The sequence below is a fragment of the Lissotriton vulgaris genome, chromosome 5 (assembly GCF_964263255.1).
Source record: "Lissotriton vulgaris chromosome 5, aLisVul1.2, whole genome shotgun sequence".
Classification (NCBI taxonomy): domain Eukaryota; kingdom Metazoa; phylum Chordata; class Amphibia; order Caudata; family Salamandridae; genus Lissotriton; species Lissotriton vulgaris.
In genome coordinates, this window is record NC_141693.1 from 690,014,485 (window position 1) to 690,034,321 (window position 19,837).

The following is a 19,837-nucleotide window of genomic DNA, read 5'->3' on the forward strand; positions in this document are numbered from 1 at the left end:
ATCATAATATTTTGAAAACAGAGTTCCCGAGCAAAAACAAAAAAAATATGAGTGCAAAGTAAGAAATGAAGACTTGGCAAAATAAAAGAAAATTAATTATAGAATGTAAATGTTTACAATTTTGTTTGTCCTGCTGGGCACTTAATAGCATCATTTGCACATAAATCAACCCAAAACTCAAGTGTTCTGATGGGATACTAAAGTTGTATATGGACGTTGCATCTGTGCCTTAGCTTTGGTTTGAAGGTGGTACCTTATGGAGTTCTTATAAAGAATGCTTATTTTTTAACTAGTCTAAAATATGTTGATTTAGTATTAGAGTGTACAAAAACGTCAAAGGTTCATCAACACAAATCGATGGTCTCCTTCCTATATAGACTTTTTCCGCTGGCAAGTACCTGCAGATATCCACATGGTGGCAGCACAGAAATATAGCATTGCTTCCCTGATGTCCTCTTGCCTCGATCCCAGGGCTCGTATCCTGCAGCGAAGTGTCGTAATTTTTACTCAACAACGATAGATTTTCGCCACTGCTGAGTCACGGTTGCCATGCAATATTAGTCTGTTAAAGCTCTGCCAGTGAGTTCATGGCTTTCATCCCGTTTAAGCGCTTCTGCAACTTCCCAGCTCGATCCGAATTGATATCACAGGAAAGAACATCCTCGCCTCACTGTCAGATCTCCTAAATTGCTGAAGATCCACCGTACTCGTTTACAAATCCAGATTTTTCCAGGTAGGTAAAGGTCGCCGATGATCACTGTCATTAACACAGGTGGGACAGACGGAAACGCGTATTTATGCGCTATAGTGGCCCCGCGACAGACTTGGTTAGGTTGTTTCTGGGATCTAGTGAAAAGAACTGCTAACTGTGCTCGCGGTGTTGTTCTTTTACAAACTTTCGCTTTGATACATAGTTTATGTGCAAAAGAGTCCTCCGCCGCTGCACACAATGTAGAATAGCGTTCCCCTACAATATTCTTTTGATAATCGAAACATTTCTAACAGGGGCATACTTACAAGTCCTCACTGATACCGGAGCATCACTTTTGTAGAAGCTCCGGTGGCGCAGCGCCATTTTCCATATATAAAAGGGGGCGTAAAGCCACTTTGCGCGTGGTTTAACGCCATCGTCTTAATATGCCCCTTTTTTACCGTAGTCCTAAGGGGCGTGCATTGTGTTTTGCTGTGGGCGTACCACCGCAACACCCATTACTTTTTTTTGGCTGCCCCAGATTTATACGGCTGAGGCAGCTTAAACAAGCATTGGCATAGCCAATAGGTCTTGCTTTTGGGACCTTATAAGTATTTAGTTATGCAGCACAATATCCCTGGTGTAACAACATCTACAGTTGCATAGTTGAACACTTATTAGGTCCCAAGAAGCGAGACCTATTGGCTATGCCAATGCTTGTTAATTTTTGTTGTATCTTCTTGCTATAAGAAATGTTTAAAACAAAAATAGTATCTGCATCTTGTCAAGCTTAGACCTGTTGACTTTACCATTGCTTCTTTAAAGGTCTTGTAGAGTTCCTTTCTTTGGTAGGAACTGCATTTTATTGGCAGTATTATGTGAAAGGGATGTGGTGCGCTAGGGTTTAGAGCTAGTACCTTTACTCGAATAGTGTTCCTTTGCAACATTTTCTGTTTAATGTATTGACTTTACTTGCAGCCATTCTTAGAACACTTCTTCCTGTGCTAGTGATTCTAAGAAGAGACCAGTTTCATAATGTTCTATTTTCATAGCCTGAATGAATGGCACTCTGCTGGGCAACACATCTAAGGTGCCTTTAGCAGTGAGAGGGGAGGAAGCGTGTGTATTCTGGCCCCTTTGGCTGCAGCACAGATGGTCGGGTGGGATGGGGAGCACATCTAGTCTGCAGTCACGCAGGGCAGGGCAGGGCAGGGCTGGGCTGGGCTCATTTTCCGTGGCTTGCTCATTGTGGTTAAAGAACAGCTACAGTTTTGTGCCGCTGTGAGCAATTGGCAAATTGAAGTGACGAGTGGTATGGAAATCTGTGCTGCATGTTATCTAAAGTGCAATGCTTGTAACGCAGGCTAACAGTAGATTGCATTAGGAGAGCGCCGACTCCGTGGTTTGATACTGTGCGACCGCGGAGTTGTCTTCAGAGTAACCATTTAAGCAAGCCCGGGAGTTGTAGTTGTGTGTGTGTGTGCGTGCGCGCGCGCTAAAAGGAAATTAAAAACAAGAAAGCAGGGAAGGTAGCCAATAGGTGGAATGCAGGAAATGCAGAGACGTAACCGGGCACAATAAAGTTAAAAATGGGAAAAAACAACCTCATGTGACCGCACAACCATGTCCAGAACAACATCGACGGAGGAAGCAATCTAAGGGTAAAAACACAGGCACAGGTACCAGGCAGGAGGTGAAGAAGTCGAAGATACTGGTAAATCCATGCGGACTTAAACAATACGGTGAAAAGGTCACAACTAGTGTTTGCTTTTAAGTCCGAAAGCAATTTGCTTTTGAGTGCAAACATAATAGAGGTTGAGAATTTAGGATCAAACAGTACTATACAATACAATACGTAGTCCGCGGTGCGCAAAACAAGATGCGTTCTGTGGCCGGGGAGGGGCTGTTAACTGAGAGGGGGAGTAGGAGGTGAACCTGCGAGTGGTGTGCGCGGCAAAAGTGAAAGTGATCGCGAGCTATGTGCGCACACCATGACAAGAGAGGAAAGCCAGATGGCGCCTCTGCTCGTCATTGTGCGCTCAACCGCACGCTTTATGCCAGCCAAAAAGCATGTGGTAGCGCTTGTGAAAACCTACTTACTAAATGTCTCGCAGAGCAGCACATGTGCTGGGTCAGGCGGGACCTAAAAACTAACGCAATCGAATGCCAGGTGTTAGAATGGAGATACAAGCAGAAATTATCAATTTCTCTTCTTTTTTTGCTCTTTCCCTGTGTGCATAAAATGCCACACACATAGAAGGTGTGAATCGCTCTTATTGATTGTTTATGTTTGGGAAGGTGTCCCTTCCTGCACATAAACAATTGTATCTGCAGCGCAGGCACCCTTGGAACATGCCAGCAAGGTGCCTGTGTTGGCGCTAGGCAGCTTTTTTTTGCGCCAGTGCTTGTGGAAACACCGGTGTGTCATATTCTCGTTAATACGGCGCATCCCTGCGTTTTGGGTTTAATGGGCCCAGTGCCTCAGCGCCTACTACACCAATTGGTAGCTACATCCCTGTGTGGTTCTTGTTGTGGTTAACAGTAGTTTTACGGTGCTCCATTGTTTCAGAGGAATGTGAATGTTTATGCATTAGCAGTAGAATAGTAACACCTACTTGGCAGATTATCCTTTGCTTCCAAGAAAAAAGCCAGACGTTTTAAACTGAAGCTTGATCGTTGTTGGTTTTTATTTTTATTTTACACTTGACAGATTTGCCTTTGTCTTATATGACACTTTTTTGATACTAGTGGCTTCTTGGGCATTCTTTTGCTGCGTTCAGGGACTTTTCATTTTTTAACAGTGTAAATGGGGGCTAAAAATCCTAACATATAGTGTGTTGCTGACTAATTGGTTAGAACTGCGTAAAGGCAGGGCCACTGGAATTATGCGACTGCTCGGGTGTGGCATTTTTCGCATGATTATAGATTCGCTGCATTTGATGCATACTCCATTATCTGCAGATTTTAAACCCAAAGATGTATTTCTATCTCAAACGGTTCTAAAGTTACTTAAAATGCTGAGATGTGTTCTCGTACAGTGTAAGGCCCATTACATAGGTGACTGGTCACCAGTCTTTTGTTTATTGCTTTATTTGAGTGTTTAACTGGTACTAATGAGGTACAACCAATACCTAGACAGTGTTAACACGTGTAGAAAATGACAAAATAATGAAGGAATACCATCACAAAATGATCCACATTATGCCACATAATTTGCCTTTTCTTGCAAACTTAATTTACTCAACGCTGCTGCATAATTTGGCCATCCCCTGCTGCATAATTCCAGTGGCCTTGCCTAAAGGAGCAATGCATGACAAACGATAACTTAGACTTCATGTTTTTAAACTGTACAAGTGGTCTTGGCCATTTCCAATCCTGTTAGTGCTCGATGCACAAATATAAACCGTGTTCATATTGTGCATGAAACAAAGCATCAAAATTGTCGTTCTTATTTTGACTTTTGAATAATGGTTAGAAAAAAGGGTTTTACCAAGCTTCACTAACAGCAAGACCAGGATTGCAAGGGCAGTGCAGTGTTTCTAACACAACACAAGCAAATTGGAAAGACGGGCAAGAGTGTGTGTAGGAGTGCATGTTGTGCTTCCAAATGTGCTGCTGAACTTAGCATATAGGAGTTCACTATTAACCTATTGGGAGAGCACCCATGTGTTATGGGTGAGATTGTTTACGTGGTAAAATCCAATGTCAGGCGTACTGGAGGTAATTCTTGGCATATGGAGGCAGCCATGACAAAATGCTTGTGCCGACATATTAGAGTTAATTTTAGGCATATAAGAGTGCACCCAGGGTATGGAGGTACCCTTGGCAAAATGCCCACCCTTGTATACCAAAAGAGATTTTGACAGTAACAGGGCAGCCATGATATATCCGTGCATGCATTGAAAAATTTCAGTATTGGCATATTGTATGCAGTTCTTAACAAACAGATGGTATCTATTGAATATGGGGCATCCATCAGAAAATGCTTGCCCTGGCATATTTGAGGTCATTTTCAATAGAGGGGAAAGTCCATAGCTATCTGGTCCTAGCATACTTACTTGCACTAGTTCCTTACATGCAGGTTGACACCCATGGCAAGTTTAAAAATAAAAACTTGGGATCAGACCGGCTCATTGACACCCATGGCAAGTTTAAAATTTTTTGGGGGATCAGCCCGGGTAGTTTTTTTTGGCACTTTCCGAACGTGTGACTCTTTAGCTAATATATGGATACCCTCTTAGAGAAAGTTTATCTTTTTTTTTTTCCAATTTCTTTATTACAGCCAATCATTGATACAGTCATACATTTATATCGTCCATGTATTATGACATTTTATAAAATTATATATCCTACTGTGCATTTATTAACTTATTTTCCATTTTACTTTTTGAAAAACACCCTTCTGTTTGCAACTCCCCCCACCCGTTCCCCTTTAGCACTTTTCAGTTCGCACATATTTTTTCCACATGACAAATTCAAAACAGTCCCATACAACTGCGTATTATACACTGTATGTTAAACATCTCTGTTCTCTGCATATGGGGTGTCTCCCGTGTAGGTGCCTCCCTCATTCTGTCCCGCTGAGCCAGAGCTCTCCCTAGATACCATGGTGATAGTATTACAACGCAACACATATCTTAGTTCGGGCAGGCCACTGCCGTGTACCACTAGTCTTGGAATGAGTCAGAACAAGCATCAAAGGCTGCCAACATTGTGTCCCATTCTAGAGGGATGTGCATTTTCCTTAGACCTCTTCGTTCCTCCCTTCGTATTTCCATCCCTTCTGCCCTTCCCCACCGCATCATCTCATTATGCCAGCCCTCCACATCCGGAGGTCCTGCCGACTTCCAGCGCAATTAACCTCTTCCCAAGCAGCAATGCCAGATCAACGAAGCGGGTAGCCGCACTTCTTTTCTTTTCTTTGTGGCCTATACCTAACAAGCTGTATAATGGCGATGTGTAAGGCCTACCCGGAGCAACAGCCTCTAAAGTTGTGTGGATTGTTGCCCAATAATAGCTGAGCTTTGGGCAGTCCCACAACATATGTAACAGTCTGGCATCGTCCGCTCTGCACCTAGGGCATGTATCCGCTGCGTCTGGGAACATAACCTGCAATTTGTGGGGAGTGAGATATGCCCTGTGCATTATCATCAATTGGATGAATTTGAATTTTGGATTACGTGACACCCTTTTAGGGAACCTGAGTATCTTTTCCCAATCCTTATCTCCAATTACGTTTCCACATCACCTTCCCATCATTCCCGTGTGGGCTGCAGCGTGATCGCTCTACCATTTCTGATGCCGGCCGTCAGCCACCTCGTCAGGTGACTGCCCGTCCCCATTAGATACTGCATTGCGAGGAGCGGGTTCGTGGGCGGTTCTGTCCAACCCGTGCCCAGGTCAAGATTATGTATTGTGTAGTGTTAGACCTGGCACCTTGGCGTGAGCTTCCCTTCCACTTTTTGCTGGTGTGCCTCCGATGTTTTGCTGGTTTTCCGATACTCAGGGCACTGCGCCACGGCTGACCCGTGCCGCAGTGCAAGTGCTCCCTACTGTAAATTGTACATGTGATTGATGTCCATGATTGGTGCATTGGATTCACTGTTAGTCCCTAGTAAAGCGCACTAGGAGTGCCAGGGCTTGTGAATGCCAATACTGCTAGTGGGCCTGCAGCGCTGGTTGCGCCACCCACAGAAGCAGCCTTAAGATGTGTCTAGGGTCTGCCATTGCAGAACCTGCGTGCAGTCTCGTACTGTCATGCCGGCTGGGCAAGTGCACCCACTTGCCCGCCCCTGAACCTTCCCTTGACTTCATATTAGTCACCCCTATGGTAGGCCTGAGGGCAGGGTGCATTGTAAGTGTAAGGTAGGACAAGCCCTGATGTGTGTGGCATGTGCTAGTAGTGAATTACAACTAAACGCGTATTTCACTATAGAGGGCTACCTGCTTCCGTTAGGCCAGAACGGGCTGCTGGAATTATTACACCCTATAATCCCAGCAGGCTCAGGGAGCATGGTAGAGAGTCGTGTTTAGTAAGCCTGAACTCAGAATAATAAAATATTTCTTTTAGTAAAGTTTATTTTAATATCCTGTGTTCGCAAATGCTACTTTTAGAAAGTTAGCATTTGCTTGCCTAACCATTTCAGCCCGCCTCTGCTGGTATGTGTATCGGACTGTCTGGGATGTGTGAGTGACAGGGCTGGGGGATGACAGGTGGTGAATGCGTGGATTGCACCTTAGTGGGAGGTAGGAGTGGCTCTTGACTCTGGATCTTGCTGTGCTCTGCCACCACAATGCTGGCTCCACCCTCCTGGGGAGCGACTGATGACTCAGCCGACACCTGGCCCAGGAAGGGCGAAGCCCCCATCAACAAGGTACTCTGGCTGCCCCTGTCCGCACAATGCTGGCTCCACCTCCTGTGGGGCGTCTGTTGCGCCTGCCCCTCACACTGAAAGCAGAAGCCGGATTACACCCACCGGAGTACTCAAGGACTGAAAGTGGCTATGCAAAGGCCCCCCTGGCCTGCAAGAACAAAAGAAATGCAGTATAAAAGTAGGAGCCCTGCTCCTTGTAAATTAGATCCTGTTTGGGCTACAGAAGGAACTCTACCCGACGAGAAGGACCGGGAAGGACAAGGAAGAGTGCTGTCTCTTGCCTGTGTCTGGTGCCTTGCTGCAGAAGGAGAGGAAAAGAAAAGACTACAAGAAGACTTTTGCTTTATGAAACTTTGTGCCAAACTCTGCTGAAAGATCTCCAAGGGCTTGCTGCTGAACTTGCCCCCTGACCAACGCCCCAGGACCAGTGGGCGCTACATCCTGAAGAACGCGACTGTGTGTGCTGCTTATCGCTGCAGTACTGACAGAGGGGTTTGGGAGCGCTGGGCAAGTCTGCCACGCTCCCCGTAATCCAAGGCCTTGACATCCCCCCGAGCACCGTGACCGGGGCCCAAAGCAACAGCGAGAGCAACGTGAGGTCCAGCCGCCGCTGGCCCGAACACCGTGACCGCACCTGCACCGGGAGCCCGAGAGCAAAGTGAAGGAGGACCCGTCCGGCCCAAGCTCCCGAATTGACTGCGCTGCTAGCCGTCAATCCACCTGCGAAGACGGACAGCCGCCCTGTGATAACCCCCCTCTGGTCGGTAACCTGCCCGACAGCTCAGCTGTGAGAGCACAGCTGCAATCGGCACTTTGGCTGGGTACGTCCTGCACTTGGGGACCGTACTGCCACTTGCCGCCACCACACAGCCACCGCCTCCCGGGTCGGAGCGAACGACGAAGGAAGGACCCTGCCGCCACTAAACACCGCCGCCCCGGATGACCCGTGACCTGCCCGGCTGAGAGCCGCAGTGAACAGCGACCCCGGAAAAGCAACGGGACGTGGGACAGCTCCCCTGGAAGCCGCCCGCTCCACAAGAATTTGAAAGGTACTGTGTTGTGTCCTCACGGTGCGAGCGCCCTGCAACTCGAGCTCGCACCGCGCTATCTGCTCCCAACACGAGCCGCCTCTGGAACCGAGGCCCGCACAGCTCCTGGTCCTCGAGGCCCGATCTCCCCTCAAAAGCGAGCGGAGACAGCGGAAAGCGCATTGAGGCGCCACGAAACACTGAACCTTGTCGAACCTGGGCAGAAGGCCCAAAAGATTGCTTATTGCTAGAAAGAACTGTGGCAACCTGAACTTGAGTAAACTGGAACCGCTATTGAAAGTTTGATAACTGTATTTACAAGCCTGCTTGAAATTTATATAAAGATATATATTTTTACAAATACAGTTTGGTGTCATTGTGTGGTGGGTTGGTTGTGATGGTGTGATATTGCAAATGTTTAACCCTATGTGCCCCAAAGATTAGCCTAAGACTGCTTAAGCCACACTACCTAGAGGGTAAGCAGAGGTTGTCTGGAAGGTAACCCTCAGCCCTGACGAGGAAGAGAGAGTCCCTGCTTGTCGCTAGTGCTACACTGCGCCAACTAGGGCCTCCCCCTTCCTACATTGGACGCAGCGGTGAGGATTTTTCGAATTTACATTTGCAGTGTCTATACCTTAACTTCTGACCATTGCACAGTGATTTCAGTCCAGTTACTTGGCCACAGGATTGGTTGTAATTTTGCAGAGAAACGATCCCTAGCGAAGAAACCATGCCGGGCACGAAGAGCCTGGATGGAGCGGAGTCCACGACCTCTGAGATGTTGGAGGTGGAATGGGATGCAGCAAAGCTGGACAAATACTCAAAGAGTGAACTGAAGTTTTTTTGCAAAAAACTCAAGGTTCCGCACGCCGGTTGCAAGAACAAGCCAGAGCTCTACAAGGCCCTGAAAGCCTGGATAGAGTCCAGAAAGGCCCCGGAGGATCAAGAGGCCCTCGCGGAGCAAGATGCAACTGAGGAGCAGAATGCACCTGTGGATCTGGTGGATCTCGAAAGGCAAGAGAGCGTGCACAGCTTTGGTAAAGGCCTGTCGCCAGAGGAGCTGGCAGACAGGAAGGAAACGAGGGATCATGAAAGGAAGCTGGCAGAATTAAAAATCCAACTGGAGCTTGAAACCAAAAGAATGGCGCTGGAAGAGCGAAAGCACCAAATGGATTACGAATTGAAAATGAGGGAGATGAGTCTAAAGGAAAGAAACTTGGATCATCCTCCCTCTGGTGGCAGCACAACGCCGGTGCAGGTAGAGTCAAGAGTGCACATCCCCAAAGATGTAGTTAAAGAGTTCTTTAAGGGGGATGACATAGGACAGTGGTTTAGGGCATACGAGGTAGCCAAGTCCTCCCACCGGGTCCCTGACAAGGATTGGGGAGCGGGGTTGTGGGGAAGGTTCCTTAGCGAAGGGCGAGATACCCTGCTAGATTTGCCCGTTGAAAACCAGAGATCCTATTCCCACATGAAAGAAGCTTTAATGAACAGGTACGGGCTTACCCCTGAAATGTATAGACAGAAGTTTAGGGGATGTACTAAGCGGCCTGGGAATATGTATGTGGAGTATGTGACTTACTTTTGCAGAGCACTGGATGGTTGGGTGAAGGGTAGCAAAGTGAATGATTTTCAAGGTCTCTTTGATTTAATTGCATGGGAGCACTTGTCTGATCACTGTTTTCCTGAGTTACGCCAACACCTGATCGATAGCAAGCTGTCCAACCCGAGGAAGCTTGCTGAGGAGGCGGACCGCTGGCTCAGCACCAGGGTCACAAGGGTCCAGTGGGAGACTCCGCCAAGAGTGGGCAGGGTCCCCAGCAGAAGAGTGGGGGGGACAAGGGAAAACAGAAAGGGTTCCAAAAAGGCCCCCAAAGTAATCCCCAAGGGGACCAGCAGAAAGGTTCTCAGCCTCCCCCACCCCCAAAGCAGAATGGGGCCCGACAGGTAAACCTGTTCCAAAGGGGCCCTTCAATTGTTTCAAATGTGGTGAGCCGGGGCACATATCCAGTGACCCCAAGTGTCGCCTGTTTGGAAAACCCGCACCCACTGGTGCTCCGCCCCGTCAAGTGACTAGTGTTCACTTAGGAGAAGAAGTGATGGTCCCGGGGGTGGAGATCCCGTTCACATGACCCTAGTCTCGCTAGGAGACAGTGAGATGATCCCTACGAACTACCTGCCCTCTAACACTAAGAAATATGGGCAGGTGGTGGTCATCAATGGTAAGGAAGCTGAGGCTCTTAGAGATACTGGAGCCAGCGTGACTGCAGTGAGGCAGCACCTGGTGTCTCAAGAGCAGGTTGTACCCCATGCCTACTGTAGGGTTATCAATGCTGATAATTCAGAGAGTCAGTGTCCGATGGCTCAAGTTCCCTTCGAGTGGGGGGGGGGGTCTCTGGTACTCTGCAGGTCTGTGTGAGGAAAACCATGCCTGTTGACTGTTTGCTAGGGAAAGACTTGGAGCACTCCCCTTGGGAAAAGGTGGAGAAGACGACTCACCTGAGGATGGTGGGTCTGCCTGACTGGGCGTGCGTGACCACCCGGTCGATGGCAGCCAGTAAGGGTGATCAAGAGGTCCTGGGGCCTGAAGGAGAGGCCCAGGAACCGGCCTTAGGGAGAAGGCGCAGGGGGCGCGGGAAACCGGCCCCTGAAGTTCCCAAGGTCCAGGAGGAAGCAGACCCTGAGGGGGATGCCCTGGAGCCTACAGGGGAACAGATTGCTGAACTGGGGGACCTGCCTGAGCTGACCCATTGGCAGCAAGAAGGAGGACCCTCCAGGGAGGAATTCTGCAGGGAGCAGAAAGAATGCCCTTCTCTCGTGGGTATGCGGCAGCAGGCTGCAGACCACAGACCAGGCCAATGGTGTTCAGGCCAAAACACATTATGTGTACTGGGAGAACGACCTCCTGTATTCAGAGCCTAAGGCTGCTGAACCTGGGTCAGCCCGTGTGCTGGTGGTACCCCAGAAGTTCAGAGCCTTCCTACTGGGTCTGGCTCACGATGTGCCTTTAGCAGGACATTTGGGGATGGACAAGACCTATGACAGGCTTGTCACCCACTTTTACTGGCCCCAAATGCACAAGAGCTCAGATGCTCATTGTAGGACCTGTCCGACTTGCCAGGCAAGTGGGAAGAGCGGAGGGAAGAACAAGGCTCCCCTCCAACCCTTCCCTGTGGTCGGTACGCCATTCCAGCGAGTGGGTATTGACATTGTTGGGCCTCTGGACCCCAAGACAGCCATGGGCAACAGGTTCATCCTGGTCTTGGTGGATCATGCCACCCGGTACCCTGAAGCCATCCCTCTGAGGACAGTGACGTCCCCCGTGGTGGGGCGTGCACTGATGGGAATTTTCTCACGAGTAGGATTCCCTCTAGAGGTGGTGAGCGACAGGGGGACCAACTTCATATCCAAGTATATGAAGTCCCTTTGGCAAGAGTGTGGTGTTACGTACAAGTTCACCACGCCTTACCATCCCCAAGGAAACGGGTTGGTTGAAAGATTCAACCGAACCCTGAAAGGCATGATCATGGGCCTGGAAGGTCCAATGAGGCGTAAGGGGGACGTCCTCTTACCATGCCTGCTCTTTGCATATCGCAAGGTACCACAGAAGTCCCTAGGGTTCAGCCACTTTGAACTGCTGTACGGTCACCCCGTGAGAGGACCACTGAGTTTGGTAAAGGAAGGCTGGGAGCAATCTCCCAGGAAACCTCCCCAGAATGTATATAGCTACATGCTGGCCTTCAGAAACCAAACCAGGCGCTTCAGACAACTTGCCGAGGCAAATCTGGAAGCAAGCCAGGAGGAGATGAAGCGGTGGTACGACCAGAATGCCACTCTGGTCGAGCTTCAGCCTGGACAAGAGGTGTATGTCCTGGCCCCAGTGGAGCCCTGTGCCCTTCAGGATAAGTGGACAGGTCCATTTAAGGTTGTGGAGCGCAAGAGCCCCGTGACATACTTGGTGGACATGAAGACGCCCAGGAACCCTTTGAGGGTCCTACATGTCAACCGCCTCAAGCCCCACTTGAGAAGGTCCGAAGTGGGCATGTTGTTGGCAATTGATGATGGAATGGAGGAGGAGTCGGAGCCTCTTCCTGACCTCTTAGTGGCCTGTGAGAAAGATGGGTCAGTGGATGGAGTTAACCTCTCACCCACCCTGACCCCCGAACAACAGGAAGACTGCCGCCAGTTGCTGGGGCAGTTTCCAGATCTGTTCTCCCTGGTTCCGAGTGTCACAGATTGGTGCGTCCATGATGTGGACACTGGAGACAGCTTACCTGTGAAGCATAAGGCTTACAGAGTGACTGACAGGGTCAGGGCCTGCATTAAGGAGGAGGTCTCCAAGATGCTTGCCCTTGGGGTGGTTGAGTCTTCCAGCAGTCCTTGGTCCAGCCCCGTGGTCTTGGTCCCAAAGGCTGCTGCGCCGGGAGCCACGCCCGAACTCCGGTTCTGTGTGGACTACAGAGGACTCAATTCAGTCACGAAGACTGACACGCACCCCATCCCCAGAGCTGATGAGCTCATTGATCGGCTAGGGGCTGCCCGGTTCCTCAGCACGTTTGATTTAACGTCTGGGTACTGGCAGATCGCCTTGACCGATGGGGCAAAGGAGAGGTCAGCATTCTCTACACCAGATGGGCATTTCCAGTTCCGGGTTATGCCATTTGGAATGAAGAATGCCCCTGCCACCTTTCAGAGATTGGTCAACCAGGTGTTGGCTGGGCTGGATGAGTTCAGTGCAGCCTACCTGGATGACATCGCAGTGTTCAGTGGCACCTGGCCAGAGCACCTGCGACACCTCTGGGAAGTGTTGATGGCCCTGCGCAGAGCAGGCCTCACAATCAAGGCAAGCAAGTGCCAGATTGGGCAGGGTTCAGTGGTGTACTTGGGACACCAAGTGGGGAGTGGCAAGGTGGCACCCTTGCAACCCAAAATTGAGACCATCCTGGCTTGGGAACCCCCCAAGACCCAGACTGCAGTGAGAGCCTTCCTGGGGCTCACTGGGTATTACAGGAGGTTTGTCAAGGGCTATGGCACGATTGTGGCCCCCTTGACAGAGCTGACTTCGAAGAAGCAGCCCAGGAATGTGATTTGGACTGACACCTGTCAGAAGGCTTTTGACACCCTGAAGACTGCCATGTGCACGGCGCCCGTGCTCCTGGCTCCTGATTTCTCCAAGGAATTCATAGTGCAAACAGACGCTTCAGAGCATGGTATAGGGGCTGTTCTTTCACAGATGACTGAGGAGGGCTTTGACCAACCCGTAGCCTTCATCAGTAGGAGGTTACTTCCACGGGAAAGTAGGTGGAGTGCAATAGAGCGTGAAGCATTTGCTGTGGTCTGGGCGCTGAAGAAGCTAAGACCCTACTTGTTTGGGTCTCACTTCCGAGTTCAGACGGACCACAGGCCCCTCAGATGGTTGATGCAGATGAGGGGTGAGAACCCGAAACTGTTGAGGTGGTCCATTTCTCTACAGAGTATGGACTTTACGGTGGAACACCGCCCTGGCACCGATCACGCCAACGCTGACGGTCTGTCCAGATTTTTCCGCCTTAGTGATGTGGAACTCCCTGGGGAAGGGTAGTTCCCCCCACATTTCAGCTGGAGGGGACACATGTTAGACCTGGCACCTTGGCGTGAGCTTCCCTTCCACTTTTTGCTGGTGTGCCTCCGATGTTTTGCTGGTTTTCCGATACTCAGGGCACTGCGCCACGGCTGACCCGTGCCGCAGTGCAAGTGCTCCCTACTGTAAATTGTACATGTGATTGATGTCCATGATTGGTGCATTGGATTCACTGTTAGTCCCTAGTAAAGCGCACTAGGAGTGCCAGGGCTTGTGAATGCCAATACTGCTAGTGGGCCTGCAGCGCTGGTTGCGCCACCCACAGAAGCAGCCTTAAGATGTGTCTAGGGTCTGCCATTGCAGAACCTGCGTGCAGTTTCGTACTGTCATGCCGGCTGGGCAAGTGCACCCACTTGCCCGCCCCTGAACCTTCCCTTGACTTCATATTAGTCACCCCTATGGTAGGCCTGAGGGCAGGGTGCATTGTAAGTGTAAGGTAGGACAAGCCCTGATGTGTGTGGCATGTCCTAGTAGTGAATTACAACTAAACGCGTATTTCACTATAGAGGGCTACCTGCTTCCGTTAGGCCAGAACGGGCTGCTGGAATTATTACACCCTATAATCCCAGCAGGCTCAGGGAGCATGGTAGAGAGTCGTGTTTAGTATGCCTGAACTCAGAATAATAAAATATTTCTTTTAGTAAAGTTTATTTTAATATCCTGTGTTCGCAAATGCTACTTTTAGAAAGTTAGCATTTGCTTGCCTAACCATTTCTGCCCGCCTCTGCTGGTATGTGTATCGGACTGTCTGGGATGTGTGAGTGACAGGGCTGGGGGATGACAGGTGGTGAATGCGTGGATTGCACCTTAGTGGGAGGTAGGAGTGGCTCTTGACTCTGGATCTTGCTGTGCTCTGCCACCACAATGCTGGCTCCACCCTCCTGGGGAGCGACTGATGACTCAGCCGACACCTGGCCCAGGAAGGGCGAAGCCCCCATCAACAAGGTACTCTGGCTGCCCCTGTCCGCACAATGCTGGCTCCACCTCCTGTGGGGCGTCTGATGCGCCTGCCCCTCACACTGAAAGCAGAAGCCGGATTACACCCACCGGAGTACTCAAGGACTGAAAGTGGCTATGCAAAGGCCCCCCTGGCCTGCAAGAACAAAAGAAATGCAGTATAAAAGTAGGAGCCCTGCTCCTTGTAAATTAGATCCTGTTTGGGCTACAGAAGGAACTCTACCCGACGAGAAGGACCGGGAAGGACAAGGAAGAGTGCTGTCTCTTGCCTGTGTCTGGTGCCTTGCTGCAGAAGGAGAGGAAAAGAAAAGACTACAAGAAGACTTTTGCTTTATGAAACTTTGTGCCAAACTCTGCTGAAAGATCTCCAAGGGCTTGCTGCTGAACTTGCCCCCTGACCAGCGCCCCAGGACCAGTGGGCGCTACATCCTGAAGAACGCGACTGTGTGTGCTGCTTATCGCTGCAGTACTGACAGAGGGGTTTGGGAGCGCTGGGCAAGTCTGCCACGCTCCCCGTAATCCAAGGCCTTGACATCCCCCCGAGCACCGTGACCGGGGCCCAAAGCAACAGCGAGAGCAACGTGAGGTCCAGCCGCCGCTGGCCCGAACACCGTGACCGCACCTGCACCGGGAGCCCGAGAGCAAAGTGAAGGAGGACCCGTCCGGCCCAAGCTCCCGAATTGACTGCGCTGCTAGCCGTCAATCCACCTGCGAAGACGGACAGCCGCCCTGTGATAACCCCCCTCTGGTCGGTAACCTGCCCGACAGCTCAGCTGTGAGCGCACAGCTGCAATCAGCACTTTGGCTGGGTACGTCCTGCACTTGGGGACCGTACTGCCACTTGCCGCCACCACACAGCCACCGCCTCCAGGGTCGGAGCGAACGACGAAGGAAGGACCCTGCCGCCACTGAACACCGCCGCCCCGGATGACCCGTGACCTGCCCGGCTGAGAGCCGCAGTGAACAGCGACCCCGGAAAAGCAACGTGACGTGGGACAGCTCCCCTGGAAGCCGCCCGCTCCACAAGAATTTGAAAGGTACTGTGTTGTGTCCTCACGGTGCGAGCGCCCTGCAACTCGAGCTCGCACTGCGCGATCTGCTCCCAACACGAGCCGCCTCTGGAACCGAGGCCCGCACAGCTCCTGGTCCTCGAGGCCCGATCTCCCCTCAAAAGCGAGCGGAGACAGCGGAAAGCGCATTGAGGCGCCACAAGACACTGAACCTTGTCGAACCTGGGCAGAAGGCCCAAAAGATTGCTTATTGCTAGAAAGAACTGTGGCAACCTGAACTTGAGTAAACTGGAACCGCTATTGAAAGTTTGATAACTGTATTTACAAGCCTGCTTGAAATTTATATAAAGATATATATTTTTACAAATACAGTTTGGTGTCATTGTGTGGTGGGTTGGTTGTGATGGTGTGATATTGCAAATGTTTAACCCTATGTGCCCCAAAGATTAGCCTAAGACTGCTTAAGCCACACTACCTAGAGGGTAAGCAGAGGTTGTCTGGAAGGTAACCCTCAGCCCTGACGAGGAAGAGAGAGTCCCTGCTTGTCGCTAGTGCTACACTGCGCCAACTAGGGCCTCCCCCTTCCTACATGTAGCAAGAATAACGTGTCAGGGGTATGATGCAGCTGCATAAAATCCGCGTGTGTAATGAGAGCGTTCTCCGCAAAGAAGTCTCCCACTTGTAGAACACCTGCTTGCTGCCATGTCCTGAGTTTTAGTTCCAACAATATACAGTTTCCCAATGGAAGCCCCAGCAGGGGTATAGTGGGTGCATAGGACGACACCGCATTAGTGTATTTAACTGCTTTTTTCCAGGACTTGATAGCTAGACGTAGGAGGTATGGTGCTGTGGCCGGCAGTCTAGCGTTTGGCAGCAGTAGCCTGTGTATAGTGCCCCTGCTCTTTTCTGCCTCCGTCATACCTATTTCATGTAGGTTACGCCCTGCTAGCCAATAGGCCAACTACTGGAGTTGACAGGCGTAACTGTATGCGATCAGATCTGGTACTCCCATGCCGCCCTTGTCTGCGGGTAGTTGTAACTTAGCCATAACGATACGTCTTCTGCCTGCCCCCCCATATCAGCTCCGTTAGTATCGTGTTAATAGTCTTGAAAAAACTCAGCGGGATCATAAGGGGCAGGTTCATGAAGAAATACAGTAATCTAGGTAGCACCACCATCTTTGTACTTGTCACCTTCCCGGCTATCGATACAGGTAGTGTGTTCCAAAATTGTATTTGTGTTTTGAGTGCACTGATCGCTTTGCCCAGGTTACCTTCTAAGAGGTCACGTGCGTTCCGGTACACCTGTATCCCCAAATACTTGAAAGTCGTAGTCGCCACTTGAAAGCAGTGTGGCTCAAACTCTATGTGTGTGCTTTCCAACGGAGTGTTAAAGCAGTAGCCATAAGATTTCGAGTCATTGATCCCCAAACCCGATATGTCCCGGAAAGTATTGAATATTGTTGGGAGCGGGGCCAGATCTGCTGACATGTCATTGATGTATAATATTATGTAATCGGCGTAGGCCGATATGATATGGGGCACTGCGGTTCTCTGTATCCCTTTTGCACTCGCTAGTGTACGGACTTTAATTAATAAAGGCTCCGGAGTGAGTATAAATAGCAACGACGACAGTGGTCATCCCTGCCGCGTGCCCCTCATGATGTCAATTTCTCGAAGATACATCTGTTAGTTCAGACACGTGCTGTGGGGTGTAGGTATAGCAACGTTACCCAGTTGATGTACTCCTGTGGGATGCCAAATTTGCCCAATATCGCCACCATATAATCCCATCTCAGGGAATCAAAGGCCTGCCTTAAATCCAGGGAGATGCACCCCTCCTTATCATGTCTAGTACCCTCTAGTGTCATTAATTGGCTCAGCCTTCGAAGGTTCAGTGCCGTGCTTCTGCCTGGCACATAGCCACACTGGTCTGGGTGTATTTGGGTCGGGATATATTGGGATATGCGAGTTGCTAAAATCTTGCTAAGGATCTTGTAGTCTGTGTTTAGCAGTGACAAGGGTCTATAATTCTCCAGCTGCAGAGTGTTCATGCCAGGCTTCAGGAGGGAGATTATTAATGCCTGTAGGGTTGTGGGAGGCAGTGTGCGGGATTCCATCGATAAGTTATACAGAGTATGTAGGTGTGGGGTCAGGATATCAATGTACGTGAGGTAAAACTCGGCTGGCAGGCCGTCCGTCCTGGGTGCTTTGTTTCGTGGTAGTGCTTTGATAGCCTGTCTAATTTCAGCTATAGTTATATTGTTTGCCAGGTCTTTCCGCTGCTCGGTCGTGAGTCGTGGAATGTTAACGTCTGTCAGAAATTACTCCAGTTGCACTACCATTCCCAACCCATCTCTCACTTCCACTATTGGGGCGACGGGCGGAGTATTGCGCACCAGGCGAGCCAAAAGTGGACCAGACCTGTCTGCCTGCGTATGTTGCCTGCACGTGTATTCTCTGTGGTCTATTACACGTAGTTCCTACAGTAATTCTGCATGTAGTATGTGCGCTTCTTGAAGTTGCGTGAGGCCGCCGTGTGCGGCCGCTGCCTCATTTTCTAGCATGGCTAATTTACCCTCCACTTCCTTGAGCTTCTCTATCACTGAATATTTAATGCCCACTTTTGTACTCATCGCTAGGCTATGTATGGTCACCTTAAAGGCGTCCCATTGGAGTTGGCGGGACCCAGCCGTGTTTTTGTTTTCAGCAAAATATTGCGTAATGGCGTCCGACACAGTTGCCCTAAAGACTTGATCCTCCAACAATTCGGGGGGTAATCGCCAGGTTGGGATCGGAGTAGGAAGCCTCCTTCATTTTATCACCAGCTCCACCGGGTTATGGTCCGATAGAGTCTTGTGCAGGCGTGCACTGTTCAAACTTGCTCAGGTGCAACAAATTTTTGTCTTTTAACACTATTTCAAATAATATATCCCAGTACAAACATATACACCGGCATCTTCGTGAATTCCATTAAACCAATTATCGTAATAAAGGAAGAAGAACAATTTCAACAAACTGAAAATTCATGATCTGTTCAGTGTAATTTCTAACAGTGTATGATTTTTTTCAATTCATCTCAACTTTTTCGACATATTCAAAATTGAATTTCATTGAGAATACAATTCAAATTTTCATAACATAATATCTAATTAATGCAATCACAAGACAGCAATTCCATCTGCACTTGCGACGACTCCCAATGCATTTCGATTCCTCAGCATCTTCGTCAGGGGAATTACTGTGTAAAGAAATATTATTAATTACAAAATGTAACCATGTATCCTTATGTTATTACAAATCATTTTAAATGCATGTCTTATATATACAAGTACATATTATGCATATCTTTTCAAAGTCAATTACATTTTCTTACTATTATGAAACATACCAGCTGTCCAAGCAACGATGTACCAGTTCCTACTGTGGTAAACCCTATACATGCCATTAAGTCTGGGCTAGTTTCATCAACGTGTATCACAAGCAAAACAATACTAAATGAAAAAGTAAAAGTAAGTAAGAGTAAACATACCCACCAATCGGGTACTGTTACTTATTTCAAACTTCCCTGTACTGCACGGTTGTTCCTGCAACCAAAAAGGAGCTGACATAAATCTAACTATCCGTGACTGTAGCCTCAAATATCTTACATCAACACAGCAGCATTTGCTACTTACTTCCTGGCTTCTACGCGTTGAACTCAAGCCTTCTATTTTCTCTGTTCTACCTGTATAAACGAAAGGCGGACTTTACTAAATATGTATTCTCGTTTCTCAACTGGCATTACAATCCGGCCACTGTACCCATGCCTGCCCTGTCACATACCTTGCTAGTTCTATCGTCTGGTCCACGCTGCCATCCCCGTAAACTCCCGCGTGTAGTGAAACGCCGAGCTACAGCGTATCTCAACCGGATGTGATTTATAAACCACATCATCCACATCGGACCGGTGTCCCCGCCCCTCCCTTTTTTTTAAACTTTACGAGCAAAAGATCTGAATTGTTTCTAAGCGCTTCTGCATTACTCACTTGGGTTCCACGTAACAAGGAGAAAGCTTATATGAAGAAAAAGTGTGTAGTTATACCAAGTAAACACTGCGTCTACCAGTACTCATAGAAAGAGGACTAAAAAGTTAACTGATACGAACCCGACGAAAAC

General features: G+C 49.3%; 1 protein-coding gene across 1 annotated transcript in view; it reads left to right on the forward strand.

The window, feature by feature from the left end:
• The first annotated feature begins 535 nt into the window (after positions 1-535).
• The window catches only part of AIFM2 (AIF family member 2, ferroptosis suppressor), a 408,648-nt gene continuing 389,346 nt past the window's right edge, over positions 536-19,837 (forward strand). Inside the window, exon 1 of the mRNA XM_086922126.1 lies at positions 536-733. The gene's annotated coding sequence lies outside the window, so the exon portion shown is untranslated. The remainder of the gene's footprint in view (positions 734-19,837) is intronic.